The 26,585-nt window shown below is 35.1% G+C and overlaps 1 protein-coding gene across 8 annotated transcripts in view; it reads right to left on the reverse strand.

Annotated features, from left to right (window-relative positions):
- LOC137239097 (uncharacterized) overlaps nt 1–26,377 on the reverse strand; it is a 306,266-nt gene extending 279,889 nt beyond the window's left edge. For 3 of the 8 annotated variants that reach the window (XM_067764011.1, XM_067764012.1, XM_067764009.1), the window contains exons 1-2: nt 25,895–26,377; nt 25,647–25,725 (exon numbers count right to left, since the gene is read on the reverse strand). The gene's annotated coding sequence lies outside the window, so the exon portion shown is untranslated. Of the gene's footprint in view, nt 1–7,589; nt 7,653–25,646; nt 25,726–25,894 lie in introns of those variants that run through there. The other 5 variants (XM_067764013.1, XM_067764010.1, XM_067764014.1 and 2 more) reach the window with 5 other exon arrangements.
- Nucleotides 26,378–26,585: the final 208 nt, after the last annotated feature.

The following is a 26,585-nucleotide window of genomic DNA, read 5'->3' on the forward strand; positions in this document are numbered from 1 at the left end:
GTGCGTGGTAAGTCGTTAATCTGACAGCGGCCAAACGAAATATGAAACTTATTTTGGCGGAAAATATTTTTAAGCATCTCGTTACAATTTCTGTGTGCCTTTTTCCTTTTTAATTAAATTTTTCAAATCATTTCTTTTCCTTACTACTCTGAATTTCGTAAAATTAGAATCTTTAATATTGCAGTAAGATTTTCGAAAACTTTGAGCAATAACTAGGAATAGGCAAAAACGCAACCTTTGATCTTTGGTTGGTAGTGTCAAAGCCGACGAATTTGTTTCTTATTCGAGAACTCAGCTCAATCAATAGTTTCTTCATTTGGAAAATAAAATAAAGTTAATCTATGTCAAATTCCCTTCGCCGAGTAAACATTGTAAGAGCAGTCACTACACCGTATCGTAATTTAGGAACGATGTTGATGCAAGCAAAATCAGACAGCAGATCAGGAACTAACAAAGGCAGAAAGGCAGTTCGATGATATATAAAGGAAAAAGTAAAACGACAAAGGAAAATAATTAAATTTAAAGACGATGCAAGAGAAGAAGAGAGGGAAAAAAGAGCAACATAATAACATCGTCGATAATGATGTGGATGGAAACAACGATGCTCATTATTATCATCACGGTTGCGAAGCCATGGCAAGGCAAGAAAGGGAGAGGAAAATAAAAATAAAAAGTCAAAACCATAGACGGACCCAAAGACGAAATCGAATCCGGACAACGGTTAGTAATCGATATACTATCTGTTTGTTATTGACAGGACATTAACATGTTATCCATTTCTTGACGACGAGTTATCGATATGTTTTAGACGAGGTATTTTTAGAGATATCGACTTGTTATCGAAGATAATAGTTATGGATATAATTTTAAAAAGTTATCTATTTACTATCGTTATTTGCTAACGAGAAAGTATCGATTTGTTTTCGAAAAGTTATCGATTTGCTATCGGAGTGTTACGAATTTGCTATCGGAGTGTTACGAATTTGCAATCAGCGTATTATACATTTGCTATCGACAACCCATCGGCTTGTTATTAAACAACATAAAATCGATAACAAATCTGTAACCCGTCCACAAAGAGCCGATAACGTGAAGGCAATTCCGCTATCGATAATAAGCTGATAATAAAACCATAGCTTCTTGGTATCGGTTGTCACTGATAAAAGTTAAAGCTACCTCAGTTGTGATTTAACTTCAGCCCATGGGCGAGTTCCAACTAATTTAAAAAAATAAGTTTTCTGGACGTACATACACCTGTAGGTTGGCACATCGGACATCACAAGTACCTGGCACTTGGCATGCCACTTTTTAGAAAGATTTGCTGATTTAAAGTATGCATTGTCGAGCGCTGTACAAAACCAAGAAGGTTACTGATTGTACTGTCTTAAGACTTCATACGATTTGTGTTCGAAGAACACTTTTGTTTAAAATAACATAAGATTTTTAAACTCCCGCCATCTGTTGAACGCAGCGCTCAGAGCTAAGCAAGTGTAAGAAATACACGACTCTTACCTTAATTTCGATATTATAACATCAAACATAATGACAAACAATCAGTCTTCATGCTAATAAACTAAATAAAGAACGTTACATTGAAATAACTTAAACTAGCAAAATACCATCCGTTTCTTTTCATACACTGAAATTTCGCACAGACCACACATTGGCCTTGAGAGTTGCTCTCCATATTTCTGTGCAGAAGCCAAAAATTAATGCTTTTCTAAAAAATGCTAAACGCAAAAAAAATTAACTAAAGAAATAAAGCAAATCATCAATTCTGAACCAAATAATAGGAGTAAACCGACAGGCACATGAGCAAACTTAAAGTTCGGATAAGCAACAATAAGCAAAGGCGCTGTGGCACAATGAGCGATGTGAGAAACCAAACTCCTTAGAAGAATTTAATTCAATTGCCGCCTTTCTATTCAAATAACATTTTGTGCCTACCAACAAAGAAGCATAGAGCTATTTTGAAAAATTTACACAATTTTTTATTTAAATTTAAACAGAAGGATAACGCCAAAAACGGCAAGCACACATCGCCTGCTGAGCAAATCAACAACAATGCCGGAAAATCGTCGTCTTGGTCGATGTGCCACTGACAGTTGCAGAAGCACAAAAGCTGAGGAAGCTATTTTGTAGGAAATAAGTCGGCAGTGAACGGAAGTGACAGCAACACGACAGCGCCGCAACTGCAAGGACAAAGACGACAAAACCAGCAGCAGCGGCAGCAGCACAAACGAAACAATGACAACAAAATTTGACTTTGAAGCAATGGCTTATACATACAGACAAAAATTGTTTGAATTCATTTAATTTTTTCTTTCCTTTTTTATATTTACATTCTTTGTCAGTCAGACGTGAAAGTCGATTCCGCCTGTGGCTTTGCTTGTTTTGTTGCCTTCTTCTGATGTTGTGATCTTGTGCTTAAAACCTGCTGCTTAGGTTTGACGACAAGATTGAAGTAGAAAGCAATGCAAGGTATAACAACAAGAACAATATTCACTGTCATGCGAAAGTGACGTGAAGTTCTATGTCGTGTCCTTCAAGCATGCGACTCCATAACATCAACTTTTACAACGGCATCTCACTGTCAACGTCCGTTGATAAGCAATGTTGAGTAGTTGACTGAATGAGTGAGTGATTGCAAAATAAATATTCCCCCAACTCATTTGGTCTAAAGTTTTGTTTAATATCTCATCAGCTCCTTTGACACTAAACCGTCGTGCCGCAACGTTGGTTTCCTATTACAGCGACATAGCTTCTTATTGTTAGGATATGCTTTCAAACTCAACTTTTTTGTTTGCTTCTCGGTTCGTTGTATATCATGTGTACTTTGCCTTAAACTGATGGCGTAACCGACTTGAGTTTCCCAGCTGTTTCCGTCTTCCGGCTACAAGCTGCGTCATTGTGGAGAAGGCAATGAATATTTGTTTTAAGGAATGTCTTTCTTTGCTGGAATTACTATTTTTTGTTTAAAAGGGCAACCCGGCATTGCTCGTAGGTTACTCCGAAGAGTTACTTATATATATAGCGCAGTCCGCGAATACTTAGATTTTTTGATACAAATTTTGTGCAAAGTCGAGGCACACGTGAATTTTTCAAGATGTCATGAGCTTAAATCCGAAAACGAGGCTATGAACGCATAAATGTAGTCCACAGTTTATTTCTTTACGGTCCTGCTGTAAAATGCTTACTTACATTATGAACCGTCCTCACAATAGCAGAACGCTACCTAGTGGGGTTGACTAATTTGTGCGAGAGGTAATTGAGCTAGTATCACACAGTTCTAGTACCGGAGCGTGCCGGATTCAATCCCGCAAAGTACTGCATATATCCGTTACATTGCTTACGTCTTCGGGAAGTACTTCTGCGGCGAAGCCAAAAACATCCTCTGGGTATATCTAAATGCAATGCCCAGTGATGCCATATTTTTCCTATATCGATCGCCCGGCGTTATTTTCACAATAATACTAGTATTTTTCGTTCATTATGGTTTTAAACTTACTTCGAAAATTATTTTTAACTTTTTGTTCAATATTCTTTAAAAGCGTGTTTTTTAGTTTTTATACTCAGCTTAGCAGAGCTCACAGAGTATACTAATTTTGTTTGCATAACGGTACCCCGTAACCGCATAAACCAATGGAGATATAGATATAGACTTCTATATATCAAAATGATCTGGGCGAAAAAAGAAATAAGCCATGTCCGTCCGTCCGTCTGTCCGTAAACACGATAACTTGAGTAAATTTTGAGGTATATTAATGAAATTTGGTATGTAAGTTCCTGGGACTATAACCACGCCCAATTTTTCGATATCGAAAATTTCGAAAAACCGAAAAAGTGCGATAATTCATTACCAAAGACGGATAAAGCGATAAAACTTGGTAGGTGGGTTAAAGCAGAATAGAAAATTAGTAAAATTTTGGACAATGGGCGTGGCACCGCGCACAAAGAAGGTAATTTTAAAAGTTTTGCAAGCTGTAATTTATACCCGAACTTAGCCTTCCTTACTTGTTTTACTTTTTTATTATGTTGGCAAGTTGGAAGAAAAAAAGTTTGAGCTATTAATAGAACTACAATTTTGTAGACTAGAATAAACCGTGAATTTAAGGAACGCAGTTTGGAACATTTTTTGTAAACAAATTTTATCTCGAGTAAAAATATAGGAAAACATCTTACATTATTATTGTATTTACTGGTATTTCTTATGCAAGTATATAAATATGTTATATTAGTTATATTGAGTAGCAGAAACCTCTATTCGTCTTTGCATTAAGTCGCACGTTCTATTGTAAACAGATATTACACAAAATTTTAATATTTGGAGAAAGAGCCAAACAAGTGTTATTTTTCCATTTATTTTCGTTCTATAAATGTGATTTGAAGCCAACTCCGCAGGCCATTTTTGCATCTTGGTATTCTATGTATAGCTCTGCGCATAATCGCATCAGTCGGCTATTAGGTGTATTGTAAAATCTCAAATATGGAAAATTTGAATTACATCTGTTTACAAAAAAAAACGTGCCAAATCTCTAACGATATTCAAACTCAATATTCTTATTCCCCAAAAACCACACCCCCCCCCCCACCCCCCCTAGCTATAGCGTCCTTTGTTGAATTTACGGCACAGCGCTTTTTTATGAACATTCGATGACTATGCGATTTTGAAAGCGTTCATACGAAGGTGTTTGTTTTTATTTGTGTGATTATTTCCTTTTTATTTATTTGTAATTCATGAGGCTCTTACATAGCTATATTTATTTAGTGCATAGCGGATTTTGTATTTTGCACACATCACTGCGTGTTTGTATGTATGTGAATATGCACGCACAACGATGGGAGTGCTTTTTTTGTTGCGTAATCATGTTTGATTTGTTCGAAATACAAATTCCTACCTTTCGTTGATTCTCTTCTTCAAATATTGAGTGTTGAAAAAATGGTGAAGCTTGATAAATATGCTTACAGAATATTATTAAGTCCTTATGTTTGAGCAGATAAGCAACTTTGGTGTACTTCATACAAAAGCATACAAAACTGCAATAAGCCGATTCACAAAATTTGAATAAAAATTTTTACTCAATGGAAAAAGAAATTGAAAGCATTGATTGCTGGTAAGCAAAGAATACTTTCTGATAAAACTTCAACTTAGGGATCTGATTGCAAATATCTATGATTCTGGATATCGCTTTTGAGAACACCGCGCTTCAAATATATCAAAATATGCTAACGTTCGTATGTAAAGGGTTAATAGGCGCTATCCATCCTAATTGAACTTCAATCCAAGTGTCCGGATGGCGGCTTAGTGTTTGCTTTGTGCTTTTCAGGGCATGGTGTGATATTTTTACAAGAAATTTTACAAGCTGCAAGTAAGTTAATTTTTGTACCGGTCTAATGCGTGTCACATATGTATATATTGTACTTCTAATGCTTTGTTAATGAAGACCCAAACTGTTCTTAGAAACAAATTTTATAGACATTATGCGCGTCGTAAGTGAGTACATGTTTGTGTTCATGAATTAGCATATATTTGGATTTTTTCAGTTAATCTATATATTACCCTTAGCCGTTTAACATGTTTTTCTCATTGTTTCTTGAGCTTTTGAAATATCGATGAATAATGTCGATGCTATTTCACAGAATTTCCATTCGAAAAGCAAAATAATTTAACATAAATCAATTCCATAATTTGACTGTTTTGCACAAATATTTTAACCGCAATATCGAAATACTAACCAAAATTTACAAAAGAGCACTTCAGCAGCAGCTGGAGAAAATTGTCCCACTAGTTATATTACAGAATTTGCATGATCTCCTGCGATGCGTGCGGAGTTGGCAGAGTATGGAAAAAGCTACGATGATTTCTCTTTTCTGGTATTTTGCGATAAAATCTTGACAGCGCTAACTAATTTCGAGCAGCATTTTCTAAGGAACCATTAAGCTCTTCACAATAGCGAACAGAAAAATGGCAGGGCAGTTGTTATCGAATTTTTTCAGTTAAACAATTTTTATTTTATTTTTCTATATTTTAAGAAAATTCGTCTACGAGTTCTGTAACTAAACATGCAAACCAAGCTCAGAAACGTTTTTAAAAAAATTTTGAAATTCATGAAAATTTTACGAAAATTTGTGTTATTTATTTGAAGTTCTCCGTATTTTTTTCAGCATGCGGTCTTGCAGCGCAATAAATTTTAATCTAACCAACAGTAATTTGTAGGCCTATACAAATATGAAAATCTGAATTTCGAAAAAAATTTATCAAAAGTCAATACTACAAGACTGTGTACTCAAAACAATTCAGACAACTCTTAAGGTCCGAACACATTGAATTTTGCATCGTTTTGGCGCTGATGTCACTTCGAAATAACGCACGCTGGAAGTTTGCCTGCCGCAATGAACACAAAAAACTCAAAATTTGATTTGTTTTCATTGATTAAATTTTAAAAATAACGATTTCTTTCCCTTAAATATATATATATATGTATAAATATTTTTCAAAATAAATAAAATAAGAATTAAGGGATTTCGCATACAATTTAAGAGAATTGAATAAGCCTGTGGACAGAGAGCATAGCAATGAAGACGTGTGTGTTCAAAGTCAGCTGTTGAAGCAGCGTAAACGTCAAACTCACACAAAAGTCGAATGTGTTTGGGCCTTTAATAAAAAATATGACACATTTGTAAAATTTTATCGAATTTTTTCGAAAACGTTTTTAAGATTGGCTAATACTAGGTTCAAACACACACCAAATTGCCAATTTATACTACTTGGGCAATTTATTACGCAATTTGTCATATAATAAATTGTAATAATAAATTGCCAATTTAAAAAAAATTGCGTAATAAATTGTTTCAAACTGCAAATGCAACATTGTAAAGTGTGTTTATTGAGTATATTTAAACGTCAGCTAAGCACGGCTGAACTATATGGTTGGCTCATCTCATCAGCTGATTTTATGTCTTTCATTTCACTGGAGTAGGGATTGTCAAAAGAAGATGGCAAACTCAAAATGAAACCAAAACCTTGAACACATTTTCTTACAACACACAAAAATTTCAAAGTTTAATGTTTTCATTCCATTTCATTCGCCTAATACCAACACGCACATTTTGACAGTCTGAACAAAAGGTATGTTCTTGCTGTAGAGATGAGCCAACCAGCTATCAAATTACTATTGTGTAAGCTAAATCGAGTTGTATGAACAGCACTCAATTCAAATCGAAATTTCCTCAATTTATTTTTCTGTTTGAACATAGCATAACATCAGTAGTTTTAAATTTTTTTGAAGTTGCTATCCTAAAAAGGTTTTCAAAAATCTGCCGACGCATCATGGCTGATGTAGCAACGTCACCAAATCACTTAAACTGGGATTTTTTCACTTGCGTCCCCCAAAGGGTCGCCACCTGTAGTTTGAAAACGACTGGTTTTTGTTGTAACTGAAACACGAAATTCATTGAAGTTTTCTCTCAAAATAGCGAAAATTAAAAGAAAGAGAACTTAATGGGCCTAATTGTCACTGCGGCTTTTCTCTTCGTCGCTGTGCATGCATTTCTGGTGATTCTTATAAAAATTCTTTTGTGTTTCATACCTCATAACGCATTTACATCTGACGATCCAGTCCAAACCAGCAACATGGCCAATAAAAGCCTTCTGGCGTACTATCCATGTGGTATTGTATTGGGAAAGCTAGTTTTAAAATTTTTGTTTAAGTTTTCTTTTATCTATTACGGCTGCAGTTTCAGCCGTGATTAACTGCAGTTCTCATTACATTTCATTTGTATACCTGGAACAACCTAAATGTGAGCGTCCTATACTGGAGTCTTCATAAGCGCTCTTCTTTTGATACCTCTATTGTAAAAGTAGGTTTAGGCATACACCAGTCCACTATTATTTAAAAGAGTTGTGATATCGAAGTGATTTCACTCAAATGTTTGATGCTGATGCTGCGCTGAAATTCCTAAGTTATATCTGAAATATCAAAATGATAATTTTTTAGCTTTATATTTATTTAAAAGTGCAGTTTGCTTGGTTTCTTACTGTAGAAACAGGTTTAAGGTCTATCTGGGTCCAAATTTTTAGCTATATCTCCGAATGTGGATGCCTAAGTGAAATGATTTTCATAAACAGATCTGGGTCACATTTGAAAAACTTGTTTGAGATATCCATTGATCAACAAATTGAGTTAAGCGAGACCAAGAATTTATTCTCCAACAGCAAGTGCTTGTAGTTGTGACAATCTTCAGAAGAATATAACTCGCTTGATTAAAGGGAGGGATCAACGGAAACAAATGCCTTGGAAAACTTAAGTAGTAGGTCGAAGATCTTAAGCATCGTAGCAGTGCAGTAGTAATTTTTCTCGAATTTATTTTAGGAGTACACCTGCCCACATATATTCTATCACTCGGCAAAATCTTAAATGAGCTCTTTTTTAAAATAAAGATTTTGGATATGAGCAAACACTTAATACAGCCAAAACATATAAAAAGGCATACGAAAAAATCTATCAAATTAAATATTTATTGAACATAATTTATGACCTTTGCGAAAACAGCTTCTTTATTGTCTCATTTTAGGTGCTTTCGCATTATCTTTTAAGCGCTAAAAAATTTCGTTACCAGACATAAAAGCTTAAACAATAAAAACTAAAATAAACATATCAATTCTTCGAATATACATAATAACCTCCATACTTGAATTTAGTGCCGACGCGACAGTGCTTTTGACATATTCAATTCAGCTTCATTGCGCATTTTGCACTTTGCAAAGCAAACAAACTTTAGTTCCTTGCACTCTTCATCATTCTTCCTCTTCATCTTGTTCAAAGTCGTCTTAAAGTCTTTATTTTTTTTTTATTTTGCCTCTTTTTATTTGTAGTATGTCTATGTTTTCGTCTGCATTATGCGTTCAAATAATTTATTGGCCTTAAGCTTTTGCACTTTTTCCATGCACGTGTCGGTGCGCATGGATGTGTTATATGAGATGATTAGCGGGGGTGTAAAGCAATCATGCGCGAATTGGCGTCTCGTTTATTTTGCATAGAACTCTTTGTTCGCATTGTATTTCCATTGAAAAATAGCTATACAAATTAGCATTGTGAAAGTGAATGCGACAAAGGAAATTGAAGCGTAGTTTTTCAAAATTTACGAAAAAAATATTAAATAGATCCAAAAGGAATTACAGAAAAAAACCCAGATGCGTATATAATTAGGCGATTTGCAAGGTCTCTTAAAGTCTAATAGCAGCGGCTATTTTCTAAAATTTCGTTAGTTAAATTCATATTTTTCCCCATAATTTAGAAAAAAATTCTATGTATTTTGTAACTGAAACTATGCAAACCGATTTCACGAACATTTGAAAATTTTTATTTAACGGTTTTATTTAGCTTGACTTGACAGGCTGCACGGCCGTTGTGAACGAATTTTGTAATTGAAATTTAAGTATGAAAAAAATCGCCGCTAGGTGGCGCCTGGATGGAGATATTGACAAAAATCGTATTAGTGGTCCGATTGGGCTCATATTTGGAACACATAATACATACAAGAATAGAAAGCGACCTATGAAAAAAAATCGCCTCTAGGTGGCGCAAGGATGCAGATATTCACAAAAATCGTATTTGTGGTCCGATTGGGCTCATATTTGGAACACATAATACATACATGAATAGAAAGCGCCCTCCGATTTGGCTGATATTTGGAGCACATAATACATACAGGAATAGAAAGCGACCTTCGACGTCCGGTTTGGCTCATATTTGGAACAAATATTACATACAGTCCGGTATAAGTGACATCAAAATATTTTGGAGTTCGAGGAGAGACAAGCATACGTGGCGCAGAGTCGAGTGAAGTCTTTGGAAGAATTATGTATTAAGGACTTAGATTGTAACAAATTGTCGGGAAAGAGTCCTTGTGATAATGAGTCACTAAATGAACTAAATAGAGTGAGAAATAATGGACAATTAAATAAAGTCTAAAAACTCGAAAATAAAATAATTTAAAAAAATTTTTTAAGTTAAACGGTTTTATTGAAAACAATACTTACATGAAGTAATAATAATACTAAAAGCTAGAAAATAATTAGGTAGGTCCTATGTACTAGTCATCACACTCCTTATCAATCTAGGGCGTTGATCAGACAATTAAATAAACGCGTTCGACGCGTAAAATTTCTATTGATAGTCATAAATAAGACCAACTGAAACTTAATAAGGTTATGCTACGCCTCACATTTTTAGAAATTTCTCGCGCCCAACTCTTTTTTTTATTTTATCTAAAAATTCGTATTGATTTTTAACAATTTTTTGGTCGAAGGAAAGAATAAAAATCAAAAATCAAAGCACACTTTTGGGCCTAAAACTGGTCGGGCAACAAAACTGCACTCATATAATTTTAAATTTTCGAAATTTTTCGGTTTATTTAAATAGTTTCAGTTACAAAATTCGTACAAGTAATTCCTTTATTACGGAGAATAAAAAAGGGAAGAATTCAACTGTCGAAATTCGAAATAATTGTTAAAGTTTGATAAAGGGCTTAACATTTTTTTAAATTATTTTTATTGGTTGTCATGCCTTTTTTGGCCAACATCATGCATTGTACTTCCTTTAGTGTGGGGCGCTTTATGAAGTCCAGATAATATGGCGGCCCTTTATGTTGAATAAATTTAAAATATTTCTCAGCATCTGCGTGGGCTGCATGACACGGGATACATTATACGATGGAGGACTGAAATCTTAGATAACATAGAAATCCTACTCTTTCAACGGTCTTAGAGTAAAAGTCTCAAAATGTTCAAGGGAAGTGTCAAAATAATTCGTGCATATCATCAAAATATGGTATTATAAGGTTCCATAATAGTAAGAACTTTAGATTCAATGGGATGCTTAGATGCAAAGTTGTTTGCTTTAAATTTTCCTACATCACAACTGAAGGACCCCAATGGGAACGTCACAACAAACTCCTCGGGGAAAATTCTAGCCGCATAAAGGCAGTGTAAGACCAACCTTTCAGTCCTTGGATTATAAAGTTGACCAATTTCATATTCACGCTTTAGATAGTTTTATAAATTTTAAATATTAATTACTACTTCTTCGTCCACTTCATGTTGACACTTTACTCAACTATGCACATACATGGGTAAACGTCTTAATATTTATGTATGTACAAGCTATTTATTTTTCGCAGTAGCTCATATACGAAAAATCGCTCAATGATAGTCAACGACCTGTAAAATTCGCACAATAAAAAATTACATGCTACAGCAGAGCATTTGTCAACTACGGATATGTATATATATGTGTGCATACCACGTTCACGCCCCAAGCTAGCTGATATATGTACAAACATATGCTCAATCTACAGAAAATATAGCACACTTTACTCGAAGCCTGCTCTTAGGCGTTGTGAATCAAACTCCGTTTGATGTCAAGAAGCAACAAGCGGGAACACATCAAACCTGGGCACATACGCACGCACACAAGCGAAGCATAAATTCACAAGTATCATTACATATTCATGTATGTATATAAGTTTGTGTATGTGCACGACAGTACGACAAGATTAATGGCAGGAAAATGCAATTGCAATTGCCTTTGTGCACCAATGCGACGCTCATTTTACCGCTACTTCATCTCACTCTTTCAACTATTTGCCACTTCAACGCGATCGCGCTACTTTCCACCCCATTCCAATGCTTTCTGAGCATTGTACTCAATGCTGCTGTATGCCTTGTAAGCGTTGCCATCAATTTTGCTTTGTTGCTAGCTGAAGCAGGGGGCGAGTGGAAGCAGTCGGCCTTATTTCCTGCCACTGCCGGTTTCCTTCCGGCGACCATCCTCCACAACGAGCTACACAATGGCATTTCTTCCTTTCTTTTAATTTCTACCTTAAATGTGCTCATAAGTCTTTAGTTTTGCCATGCAGAATGACAGCAAAGACAGTGTGGCAAAATTGATAAAAATTTCTGGAAAATAAATCAGCTCTAATGCGTACACATGTATGTAAATTGTATGAACTATAGCCGATTTGTAATAATTGTTATTCAATTAGTGTAGCATTTTTGTTATAGAAAAAAAAATCTAAAAGGAGGAAAATAACTATTAAAATAAGGAAAATTTGTATTTAATATTTCCCCATAGAATCGTTCCCTAAATCTGGACAAATAAATTTCTTAAAAAAATGGGATTAATTTTCAACTTCACAGTCGAACGCTGTAATTCACTGAGCCAACTCGTGAAAATAAACTATTGTAAGAAATATTCAACAATTCATCAAGCCCTGCCTTAGGCACTCATCGGAAATCTTTGCATTTCGGTTATTAGAAATGTGTTCCCATACAACTGAGTTGGATGACTTCAAATTCGTGATATCACAGTGCCTACCGTTAGAAGCTATAGAGCTTTTGACGAAAAACAGTTTCAGAATTTCAAAAACAATTTCAACAATTAGTTCTAGAAAATTACACAAAATTTAATTGCTTTGTGTATGTGGTGATACAGCATTTATTGTTAGATCTTTTACGATTCTTAGCAAAATTACAAGGCTTCAGTCAAGTTTTACAGTCAAGCTGAACATCGCACCCATGTCTGAGAAGTTGAGACATTTTTACATATAGCAATATTGTAACTCATTTGTTTTTTATATCTTTCAATAAAATGAAATGGTATATTAATTTCGTCACGAAACCCAAAATTGTAAGTCCTTAAAGGAAAATAGATAGACCCACCATTAAATATACCGAAATAATCAGGATGAAGAGCTGAGTTGATTTAGCCATGTCCGTCTGTCCGTCTGTCTGTTTGTATGCAAACTAGTCCCTCAATTTTTGAGATATCTTGATAAAATTTGGTGAGCGGGTGTATTTGGGTGTCCGATTAGACATTTGTCGGAACCGGCCAGATCGGACCACTATAGAATATATCCTCCATACAACCGATTGTTCAGATAAAGAGGATTTTTATCATATCTTACTCAATTTAACAAATTGAAGCTTTAAACTTCACCATATAATTTCGTATATTGCACATATTGTTGCCTGAAAAAATTGATGAGATCGGTTGTATATATAGTATATATCCCCCACAACCGATTGTTCAGATAAGAAACTTCTCGTAATTACTGCCCTATTTTAAGAGCTAGAAGCTTCAAATTTCAACGAATGCTTACGTATATAGCATATATTGTTGTCTGAAAAAATTATAGAGATCGGTGGTATATATATTATATACTTCATATAAACTGTCATTTTTGCCCCTTTTTTACGGATAGAAGCTTCAAAGTTCATCAAATTTCATCAAATAGTTACGTTTACGTCATATATTTTTGAAATACTTGATTCTTAGTCATAGTTTTTACATGCAGACCACAAAAAACGTGAAGCTTTGCATTCTCACACAAAGTACCTTGTTATTTTATATTTATCTTAAAAATCGTTTAGGTATGTACATCTGTTCACTATATATTTCTTATCTTATACATCCGGATTACGAACGGGGTAAGATTATTGTTCAGCCTCATTCATGAAAGGTATGAAGTCTTCGGAACAGCCGAAGACAGTCCTGTCCTTACTTGTTTTTTTTTTTTAATTTTTCTGTTGTCGATTTCCAGCGAGACTATCGAAATATATACAAAAGAGATAAGGCCACTCAGTGACGCTAGGCGCAGCTTGTGCTAACTGTGATCTGCTTTGATTCCACTGTGATCAAGTTTTATCCCACGGAAAAAGAGAAGCACACTCATACAGAAGGATACAAAACAGTTTGTCCCAAGGGATAATTTATATTGCCTGGTATAAAAAGAGCAATTCTAAAATATCAACGAATATCAGACATAAATATTCCATTACCCGAGTTGCAATTCTTAATGCACTGTGCCTACTTTATTTTTGCTATTGTTCCCGCAATTGTTATTCCAACACATTCAAAATGTTTATTTAACCAGTGATAGCTACACACATATACACACACACACACACACACACGATAATGCTAGTTTAGTTAAGCAACGATCTGTGTGCAACTATTCAGTCTGCTGTTATTGCTGCTGCTTCTGCTGCAATAAGCGTGAATTTTCACACCTTAACTGGAACATGCAACACGAAAGCAAAAACAACACAAGCAATTGCTGAACAAAACGCCACTCAAACAGGCTTTTAGTTTAACTCATATACACACACACATTATAATCATGGACGAGCTTGATGTATGTGTGCATATAGACAGAAACGACTTTCACACTTGTTTTTCTTACTTGATCCTTGTCTTTCTTGATTTTCGCATTCACGTTTATATTTACCTACACGCTTATCTAGATGTGAATACAAATCCGTAGGTATGTATTTATGCGTAATTTGTGTTATTCTTCACACGTTAGTGACTCTTCTTTAGGTAAAATTTTGCTGTTATTTGCACTGGTATAAGAGCTCATACGCTTTTAGTCTATCTTATGTGTGTATGTATATATGTATAAATAAATATTGTTTGTTGTTTGCTATTTGTAAGTAACATTATGTTGTTGCATGTTTTTATTGTTGCTGTCGATGTCGTTGCCTTAAAAATAAACGTCTCTTCTTTGCACTTTTTTGTTGTTGTTTTGCTATGAACAACATTTTTTGGGATTATTGCACTGCAAATATCGAGTTTGCTATGCTTCGCTTCACACTCATGCAGCCTCCACACCCACAGAGATGCACCAAACGACGTTCATGCCATAATACTCGGCTCGGGCAGTATACGTTTTACTAATTGCCATGCCACGTACAATGCAACATGGCTCGCTGTGTATGTAATACCTATGTATGTATGTTAGTAACTACAGACGTTTATGCTTCTCATCGTTATATCCAGAAAAATAACAAGAAATGTGTGCTTTGAATTAGATACGTATCGTTGTTAATTATTTGATTCTAAATGTTCCTTTAAACTCTTCTCACACTTTTCTTTCAACTTGGCGGAGGGAGGGAAACTTTTGAAAAAAGAGTTTCAATGCAATTTCATTCTAGTCATTTTTAAGATGTATGTTGGAAGTAGCTAGGCCATAATACCAAAGGGCATAACGCCCAATTTTTTACTTGGAACTATGTCAGCCCCACTGCAGTAACCACTGCAGCGCCACTGTCTATGAGATGTCATAATGTTACTATTGTGCTTTAAAAGAAGGAAATTTAGATAAACATCACGATGGTGGCTTCCGTAATGTTGTGTGCTGTTAGGTCTTCCTGCCGAAGAACTGGATTTCAAGAACTTGCGGGAAATCCATCATGTGAAGAATTTCTTCAGCCGAAACAAACTTTTTTTAGAAGAAGCTAAACAAAAGTAACATGACCAAGTTTTCCCTTCAGATTTTGACTGCAGAAATATTGCGGATTATGTTTTTTCTACTTGGGTTCATGTCACCCTCACAATCTTGGGTTCGTATCACTGCAGTAGGGGTGAGATAATACCAAATAAGAAACTTGGAGCTATGCCACTTGGTATTTTGGCATGCCAATAGGGGTGGATCGGCTCGAAAACGAATTTGGAGATTAAAGCCTTTTCTATTGCCTTTCTTATAGCGAAAAGGGTGTTATCGATGTTGATGGTCCTTTGCCGGATATACATAAATCCGGTACGTTCCTGTAACAAACAGCATTGAGTTACTAACCCGACCATATCGGGAACGATTTTATAAGAGCGCATTGAACCTTCCAGGCCGCCCCGCCCCAACCCCCTAGATGACGAATTTGGGGTCGCCAGAACTTCACTTGTTAAATATGTTAATGACGCATTCACATTTTTAACAGGAATTCTCTCGGGTAAGTGAGGTTGGCAATTGGATTTTACTAAATTTGTATTGCGCTTAACAGGTGCTTAACACTTTTTATTTTTGATATCTGCAAATTTAAAAAATCAGGTCCTTTGTTCCCTGCCAAGGTGCTCCACATTTGTTCTTGCGTCTTCACTTCTTATCTTATCTTGATATATTCATCGTTTCTGAGTTCTAGGCGTTTTTGACTTAAAATGCTAAACATTTTTCTAATTTTCCTCTACTGCAAATATTTTTTAATGCTACCAATAAAATAAATGAATTCCTGTTCTCTGATTCATTCACTTTAATTATAATTAGTTCGATCGGTCACCTAAAATCATGCATAATTTCATTCTAAAACAGATGCATTTGTACTGTAAGAAAGCGCAGATTTCCTCTCCAGCTCAAAGAGAGACCTTACTAAATATTGCTTAACTTTAGGTACACTTTAACCCTAGAACGCATAACCGGGTACCCGTGTGTCCAGTTGCGACTTTAAACTATTTTAGTGAGAGAATCACTGTCACTAGAGTGTTGAACCTTCTAATCTAGGAAACTACATTATTTCTGTATCATTTAGGTCAACGCTTGCAGGTTTCAGTTGGGGGGTTCCCCAGATATAAGTTCCCAAAGCCGACACCTACGCGAACGCATAACCGGGTACCCGTGTACCCTTCAAATATTTAACCATTTATTTGTTTTAATAGGAAATTTTTATTGCGGATTGTATAGATATACAAGAAAACATGAATCTTTAAACAAAAAATATTGTATTTTGTAGACATATACTAATTTTTCTGCTCGCAAACGGTGCAGATACAATTTATCACCGAATGTACCAGGCACATTGGTTGTTTGCAGATGCTGCATGCTTTTTGCGTTTTTCTTGTTCATTTGGGGGTTTCATTATAACATAGGTAGAAGGATCCAGTTACCGGTTTTCTCGAGCTTGTCGCAGTAAGTAAGTAACTCACTGATCAGCACACAATCTGGAATAATTTTTAAACGGTTTTATTTAGCTTGACTTGACAGACAGGCCGCACGGCCGCATGGCCGCATGCACGGCCTTTGTGAACGAATTTTGTAATTGAAATTTAAGTAGCTTCCCGATAAGCTACAAGCTTGAAACTTGGAATATAGTTCAGAACCCGATGACAATGTAATAATAAGAAAAAAATTGGCGCTAGGTGGCGCAAGGATCGAGATATTCGCAAAAATCGTATTTGCTGTCCGATTTGGCTCATATTTGGGACACATAATACATACAAGAATAGAAAGCGACCTATGAAAAAAATTGCCGCTAGGTGGCGCAAGGATCGAGCTATTCACAAAAATCGTATTTTTGGTCCGATTTGGCTCATATTTGGAACACATAATACATACAAGAATAGAAAATCGCCGCTAGGTGGCGCAAGGATCGAGATATTCACAAAACTCGTATTTGTGGTCCGATTTGGTCCATATTTGGAACACATAATACATACATGAATAGAAAGCGACCCATGATGCCCGATTTGGCTCATATTTGGAACAAATAATGCATACAGTCCGGTAGAAGTGACATCAAATACTTTGGAATTGGAGGAGGGACAAGCATAAGTGGTGCAGAGTCGAGTAAAGTCTTTGGAAGGATTATGTATTGAGGACTTAGGTTGTAACAAATTGTCAGGAAAGAGTCCTTGTAATAATGAGTCACTAAATGAACTAAATAGAATGAGAAATAATAGGCAATTAAATAAAGACTAAAAACTTGAAAATAAACAAATTTAAAAAAATTTTTAAGATAAACGGTTTTATTGAAAACAATACTTACATGAAGTAATAATAATACTAAAAGCTAGAAAATAATTAGGTAGGTCCTAGGTACCAGTCATCACACTACTGATCAATCTAGGGCGTTGATCAGACAATTAAATAAAAGCTTTGGACGCGTCATATTTCTATTGATAGTTATAAGTAAAACCAACTGAACCGTAATCAGGTTATGCTACGCCTCACATTTTTAGAAAGTTCATGCGCTCAATGCTTTTACTTAATTGTCTGAACAACGCCCTAGATTGATCAGGAGTGTGATGACTGGTACCTAGGACCTACCTAATTATTTTCTAGCTTTTAGTATTATTATTACTTCATGTAAGTATTGGTTTCAATAAAACCGTTTAACTTAAATTTTTTTTAATTATTTTATTACTTATGAATTTTGTTACTGTGCATTTGTAACGGTAAAAACTTGCAAGTGTGTGGTATTTTTTGGTTATGCGTTCTACGGTTAAGATATAACCGAACTAAATTGTGTACGCAATGCAAAATAATTATGGCAATCATAAAGTAATTTTAGTTTGTATTATTTGTTATTTGCTCCTTAAAGCATGCAACTTTTTGCATGCATCGGATTAGGATCAAAATATGAAAAACATGTTGCATAGTTACAGGACCGTTTTCGGATAAATCTTTAAAGAAGAGATGAATTTTAGCACGCAGTGAAAGAAATACCCGTAAGGGCAAGTGACATACATTAAAATTTATTTTGTAGAGCGTAATTAGTATGTTCTAATAATCTTATAATCAAGCATTGCAAGAAAAATAACAAATTTAGTTATGACATTGCAGAAACTTAAATCTAATTACCATTTCAAAGCTTTAATTTCGCACAATCACAGCAACAACTATTGCATACGGCATCAACTTGCATATTTTTAGGCGTCATTAAATAGGATGATTACGCAAAAGTGAGAATGAATTTTTGTATAGCAACTCATATGCCACAAACGCGCAAATTCTGTAAAAGCGGGCAATTTTTTAATTAAAAATAAGCACCGAAAAGTGGGCTATTTAAATGCCTGCTTAAATACACAAACACACACAGTCAACATGTAAATATACTTATGTCATAAGTGCATACATAGATACATACATACATCGGCTGATGTGAATAAGAATGCTGCACAATGGTAGAGTGTATGCATTGTTTAAAATGAGGGGGGCGAGAAAGTACGCTCGTTATTGTTGTAAAAAATATACTTAAGTACTTATGGTTTGTTATCATTCGTGCTCCAATTAAACGCATACAATTACACTTAAACTCATACATACATTTAAGCAAAAACTTGTATGATTATAGCATGTCGAGTTTGTATTTGTGTCAGTAGCCAATTCAGTGCATTTCACATTACATTTACATGCCATGAAAAAGTAACACAAACGTTAAACCAACAGCAAAAGTTTTTTGAAAAATATTTGTCCATGTATAGTGAAAGGAAAATATGTAAAAAGAAAAGTGTTTATTTGTTAAATGCAAATTAAATGGGCCAAATGCTGACTTTCAAGTAATTAAAAAGGTTAAACAGAGTAAATTTTGAATATTTGGAAATACAGTGTTGATAGCAAGTTTGCCTGTAACAAATACATATGGGCTTAGTGAGATGAGACCACCTGTGTGAATTTTAAGTGAACTTCGCATTGCTTTCTGTTTTCCGAAACTGCGTTGAGATTTTGAATAATTTTATATCATTTAAAATCTGAAAGTTTTTGAGCCTAACTATTAAATAGTTTTCTGATGACTGCTTTTATTTTGTGGTCACGATTTTGTAAGTGGAATAATCAATACAGCACAGCTACAGTTGTTTTATTTTTTTTTTTTTTAATGATACATAATTTTCAAATAAATACAAAGATACGAACATAGTCAACCAAATATAGAGAGCTGCTTCAAAGTCACCCACAACTAAAAGTTACTCATACGCCATGTATTCCCATTGACAAGAAATGCATACAACGTTGAAAAAAACCATAGGTACGGTTTTGAATACCTACTTTAAGCACTTTACGTGGTCCATATAAATGTACCGATGTGTCATAAAGTGTTATTGAAAATTTTGCGATTCAGTATCGGATTGCTGTTTTATTATCGGTGTGTTATCAATTTGTTGACGACGAGTGGTCGGTTTAATATCAAATCGAAGACGGTCGATAAAAAGCATATGAATCGGCGATAACATCCCGATAAAAACTCGATAACGTGACAATAAATAATTCGCTATGGATGAAAAGCTGAACTTATGACAATAACTTGTCGGTGTTGGGGGAGCTCCAGTTTATTTAAAAAACCCCTTTTTCTACACGTTCACCTTTATGTTCGTACATAGAGTACTTGGTTTTCTCGACTTATTTATTTTGTTTATAGATTGGAACGAACCGAACGTTACAGGCCAGCTATGGCTTGATGGCGGCCCAATGCTGAAGTACTAGCTTTTTATTATATTACTTCAATATTTTTCTTCTGGAAACGTCTCCTCCTAATTGCGATGTGCCAGTGTAATATTGCTTGTCTTTCATACCGAAGGTCCTTGGTGCAAGTCTCCCGAAAAGTGATATCTTATTCTAATAGTCTATTTAAAAAAAAATGTAATGGTTAATCACCTTGCCAGTGGTTTGGTAAACACTTTCTCTCATAAATAACTTCTCAGCAAAAATGCATCTGCCTTTTGGAGACGGCATTCGAGTTGTTTCAAAATAGTCACTCAAATACACTCTTTACTATCAATAGTAGGCACAAAACACAGACTAAATTATCAATGGTTGCCAGTGGCAAAAATTTTCCACAACATTGCAGCAAAAATTGGGCAAGTTTTTTCGCGTAACAATTTTTTCTCATTGTAAATTCCGCAGAAATTTAATTTTTTGCCCGAGCATTTCATTTCATATTTGCGTTCATCTGATATGCTCTTCGCATTTGTTTGAGGGCTTTTTTGTGGAACAACAAGCGAAAATTGCTTAATTTTTTCGGTTGTTTGCGGCTTAATTTAGCCAATGATTGTACCTAATTTTTTACAGTTACATTGCTATTCATGCATTACATTGCTGCGAAATTTTATGCAACATTCAACGACTTTTTGCTGCTATAATAGTAATATAGCAAATAAAATTTAATGGACTTTTGTAAACTGAATACGACAAATGAAGATTGCTTATTTTGATAAAGCATAAATATGTAATTCAAAAGTGATAAGAGCTAAAGTCCACATAAACACTGCCGATAGTTTGACTTATCTGTCCTTACCTACTTAAAATATAAATAAAAAGACCTACCTTTGGGCTCATACATTTGGACTCAATGAAAATAAAACTTTTTCCATGAAAACCACTATTCATTCCTAAGATAATGTTCCCTAAAGTTAACAAAACTTGAATTTTTAGTAGAATATCAAATCAAAGTTTAGAAAAAAAACTGCTTCGTCATATTACTGTATCTTCAGCGAACCAAAAACTTAGGTTAATTATCCATAGCATTACAAAAATGGTGAATGATTTAAGCAAAATAGAAACTCAAAAGTGCCAAGCAAACAAAATGGCAAATATCTGGTCTCATATTATCTCATCTGTGTAGGCAGTTTTTAACCGTTTATGCAATATAAAATTTTCCATGCTCATAATTATACGCACGTGATGAGTAAGTGCTTCTTTAAGGACAGAAAATTTTGTGATAGAGTGATAGGCGAAAAATGTTGTACTTAAATTAAGTCGCACAACATAAGAAGGAGCTGAGATAATATTTCAGACGAGCAATAAATGAATTTGTACACACACTCGGGCTAACTGTCCCCCAAAGGACAACAAATTAACCCAATTTATGACAAGTGCAGAACGGAACACCACAACTTTTGTTCTCCTCAATGTGTTCGCTTATAAACTATCTAGTAAACAAATATAAACTTTCGTTCCCAAAGGTCAAATTCATCTAAAATTACGCTCAATTAGATATGAAGCTCATTCAGGGACAGGCGTTTTTTATTATACCATATATTTGAAATAGAGCGAATGCTTTGCCATCCGACTAAATTCTAACCTTTTCAACAATGATGGCATCAAAAATTAGTACACTTGAATGAAACTAACAAAAACTAAGTTCAACCACTTGTCAACACAAAACTTCACAAATCAAGAGGGTCATAGCGAAAACCTAAAAAAAAAAACAAATATGCTGATTATATACACACACATACAAATGCACGTGCATATACAAGGATCAGAATATAGTTTTTGCCTTTTTTTTTGAGGATGTGCTCGTCGTGGTGCGCATAATAGCTATTTTGTTGCTGTTGTTGTTATTTATACATCAATGGACGATTATATAAGCAAACAATTCAAATCTTTACTCTAATTTTAGCATTGGGAAAAGGGATGCTTATTTTCTTGTGCTCATGTGGTAAACCCTTTATTTCTTTTGCAGAGGACAAGAGCAACAACTAGAAACTATAATTAGAAACGAGTTAAAACCTGGTTACTTTTGAGCTTTAACTTCTAATAGTAGTGTTTAATTGAGAATATTTTAAAGGCAGAATTTCGTTTAAAGTGATTTGTAGAGATTTAGTGCAACAAAAATATAAAACAGGCATATTTCTATGTAAAAACCAAATCCCTCATACAACGGTTACGATTTTAGTGCTAATATTACTCGAGGACAAATATCGCCCAACTGTTTACCTATTTTTTTTTTTTATTCTTTGTGAACTTTAAATTTTTCACCAGTTAGCGCCGCCTACATTTTTATGCCAACTTCGAACGGTATATGAAAAAACAGATGCAGTTTTATTGAGAAATATTTTATGGCTAATACATACTTCACTGCCGCTTTGAAGAACAGCTTTCCTGCAAATGTGCTAAAAGATTTGGTTTCATATTTTTGTGTTATCTTTTCCAGAAATACAACCTAGAATCTTCGATATAGCGGACAAGCATATCAGCCGCTATATGCTGTTAAACGCCACACTCCTAAAGAATTTGTGTGCTATTAATATATTCTTAAAAATAAACCACAATACAGAAGCATTCCACCATCTTGTGTGTTATTAATGACCATGATTTAAAGCAAGATTGACATTGAGCAATATTTCGCTTTTACTCAGAAGAGCTTTCAAGCTTCAATGCTTGAATGGCATCAGAACCAGAAAACGGGTGATATTCAACTAAATGAAAATAATGCTTAAGCAATAAAAAAGCAAAAAGGAGCTCAGTAGAAATTTTAATGAATGAAATCAAACAGGAAAGAGGAGCAAACAGCCAATGACAGCATTTAATGAGTTACTCAACTTTATGCACGACTTGATCTCTATTTACTCTTTATGCCTTTTTATGCGACATTATTACTATCTGCCTTCAAACCCTTCTTCCCAGGGCAGTCAAACGACCTCCATAACTTTTTGTGCCTTAAACTGCTTCCGGTTAATATTATTTCCCTAGTTTATGCTAATTTGTTTTAGCCTATTTTATGTTGTTACAAGAAACATCATCAACCCACACAAAACTATTTCCTTTTTTTTATTGTATTTTATATTTTACCACAGTCCTTTAAGTATTACCCTTCAACAACTTGCTGTGCTTCGTTTTGTTTGTTTATTGTTTTTATGACCCAAAAAAGAGGAAAGAATTTACCGTTGTCGCCATGGCCACACTTTTGACCTTCTTTCAGCAATGGGGAATTCCTATGCTATTTTTTCGTTTTTTTTTTATTTTTAGGTTTTTTTGGTGTTCAGCTGGCAGGAAATCTCTGTTTTGGCTGTGATTGTTGTTTTGTTTTAAAATTTTGATTTACGTGCTGACATTTGTGCTGGCGTTTTGCACTAAACGAATATATCCAGCGGTAGAGGACTTCATAAATTAGTTAAGAGTGTGCTTATGTTTTGTATTTACATAAAAATGGAGAAAAATAGGTAAAATGTATTTACTCTTAACACTTTTAGTTGATAGAAATACAAAATGTACTGAGTTTATGCGAAAAGCTGTGCAAGGATTATAATTTATTACAAATGAGAGAATGTGAGTAACAAAAAACTTTAACAGTGCTGTAAGTACTCATATTTTATATAAAATATGGAGATCGAAGAAAAAAGATTTTTTGTTTTTAACACTGTTTTCATTTAATAATGCCTTAAGAACTTCGTTCATCGGAAAATCTGCTTAGTTCAAGCGTGAAATGCCTCGATGATTCCAAGTCATCATTATTTTACGCAGCTACCGCATGGACCTCCATTAGATAGTGACCCTTAAAAACTCCAAGCAACATTGAGCCTTTCTGAACCCAATGATTTCGGGAAACCGCCTGCTATCCACTATCAGACAGATGGTACGCTCTGTTCTGCAGGATTTTATTTGAAACTAAGTATATCGCGTCATGGCGGCCACCGTGGTGTGATGGTAGCGTGCTCCGCCTACCACACCGTATGCCTGGGTTTTTAGAAATAAGGTTTTCCAATTAGAATAAAATTTTTCTAAGCGGGGTCGCCCCTCGGCAGTGTTTGGCAAGCGCGCCGAGTGTATTTCTGCCATGAAAAGCTCTCAGTGAAAACTCATCTGCCTTGCACATGCCGATCGGAGTCGGCACAAAACATGTAGGTCGCGTCCGGCCAATATTTATTTATGTATATCGCGTACTAGAATGCGATCCAATATGTCCACAGAACTAATGGTAGTTGTAGTTGCTGTAACAGTATGGGAAGTGTAACAGATATGGGCATACCTTTTGCAGATATGAATCTGTAACGTATCGGTTCTTTATGAACTGTAAGCACCTTTTTTGAACTTTTGTATTTGATCGCCTCTCACGACAGTAGTTCTTTAAAAAACAAATGCCTAGTGCGATTTAACTCAGAGCTCCTCAATTCCTTCTAACTTGTGCCGTGCTCCTTTTGAATAATTCCATCAAATTGGATGGAGGGCCCGATACCGTTTTATACCAACTTCTAACGGCAAAGCAGCTGAATTTTCACTGAAAGCTTTTCATGGCACAAACTCACTTAGAGTGCTTTCAAAGCAGTGACAAGGAGCAACCTTGCTTAGAAATAACTTTTCTAATTGAAAAAACGTTTCAAATTTTTGAGTGCTGATTTGCCCGGGACTTGAACCCACGCAGTTCGATGTGGTATACGGACCACGGTACAGCGGCCGATATTCCTTACCGCACGAATATTCCAAACCCGATGGAAGCCAATCGCCTTTCTCCACTTATCCGTCTAATTCCTTACTTGAATGGAGCTTAAGCCACCAACGTCTCTTATTCGCTGGGCTTTTTGGAGATAATTGGTCGCACCAATAGAATTTGAATGGTTTTCATCTAGTCTTTCCAGCGAAGCGGAGGCCATCCTCTTCCTCTGCTTCCGTAGGCAGGTCTTGAAAATATATAAGGGCCTTTCATTGGTTGGTTGGGTTTTTTGTGATTCCTATATAATTACCCATTGTTATTCTCGATTGCAAACTACTTGAAAATGTTTGAAGACCTGATTCAATTAGGTATTCATTCCTTCATGGTGAAGCTCTAATATGGGACTTATATATATATCTATTATAAGAATAAAGTAATTGATTTGCGTAATGTGGCGTACTGAGATGATTACATAACAGAACTTTTTCCAAAGGATCTATAGTTCCTTAAAGCAATATACAGAGAAGTATCTTCCTTCCTAAGCCATTCTTTCAGACGTTTCAAGTCAGTATCATCATACCAGCGGTTCTTGCTTCACGACAAGCTACGGAAATTTTAAACGCCAAGGGAAAGTTGTGATCGTTAAAGAGAAGAAAGCTTGGACTCGCATATATATACGTCAATTTTACATTGGAAAACGCAACCCATATGGAAAGGATACATAAAGCAGAACCCCTGCTCTTAAGCAGGGGATTACTTGTTCAGGTAACTTTATAAGCGTTGCTATGTTTACAGCATCGCTAGGCGCTTCAACGAGGAAAGCTGAAATTGGCATTGAGCTTTCCCAGCAGCACAAATGCTTTGTATACTTGAATAGAATTAATAGACGTGGTTTAGGCCCTTCTTTCGACTAAGAATTACATATTAAAAGTTTCAATGCCAAACTTACCTGTAATTTAAGATGATTCTTGAATAGTGTTCATTGTCTTAGCCGCCCCTATTCGCCAATCAGCTGAGTCATGTACTATCTATTTTATATTATATGCGAACCGCAAACCGCACCCATTCGATGTTAAATAAAAAGCAATCACAAAAGAAAAATGCATTTGAAATTATGCAAAATCATTTAAGCAAAGGAGAAATCCAACTTATAAAATGAAAATGAAAATCGTAATGGAAACTCTGCAAAACGCATACTCATATACATCGATAAAAAAGTGTAAGCATCACTTTTAGAGCGAAAAGGTCCAGTCATGTTTGGCCACAGCAACGTACCGATATCAATTACATAAATCACGGTGTGCTTCATCGGCCGGATATCTTACACGAAATAAACTCATCAATATTCTGTCCAATTAGAAGTCGGCATGTGTCTCGTATTATGAAGGCGACGTGAACAGAACAGTGATATTGACATTAAATAGTATAAAAGAAAAAGTGAATAAAAATTATTAAAGCACTAACACCTCAACACGCAATTTGTTGTAACGATATAAACTTCAAATTTTCATGGGCCACTCAAACATTCTATCTAACAGAACATTAGCACTTCTTTTTACATTTTCCTCTGTTTTTGGTTTCTTTCAAATTTCGTCGCGTACGCAAAAATATTAAATATTTTTCGTGTAACCGCACAGACCCAATTCATTACGCGTTATCAGCAATACTAAGTGCGATTTACATGGCCGGCTGTGGGCTTCAGCCGAGAGCACACGAACTGGCCAGATTAACTCCATCACCTCCTTTTTCAAAACACGTTGAGAGCTTCATCTATCTCGCTAGTGTTTCGTGCATGGGCAATATCTTTCGTTTATAAACGTGTATTGACATTCTTACGAAGTATAATTCACGTAAATGGTAGAACTTACACGCCTAACTTTTTCGTCAC

Source organism: Eurosta solidaginis, chromosome 2 (genome assembly GCF_040869045.1).
Source record: "Eurosta solidaginis isolate ZX-2024a chromosome 2, ASM4086904v1, whole genome shotgun sequence".
NCBI classification, from domain to species: Eukaryota; Metazoa; Arthropoda; class Insecta; order Diptera; family Tephritidae; genus Eurosta; species Eurosta solidaginis.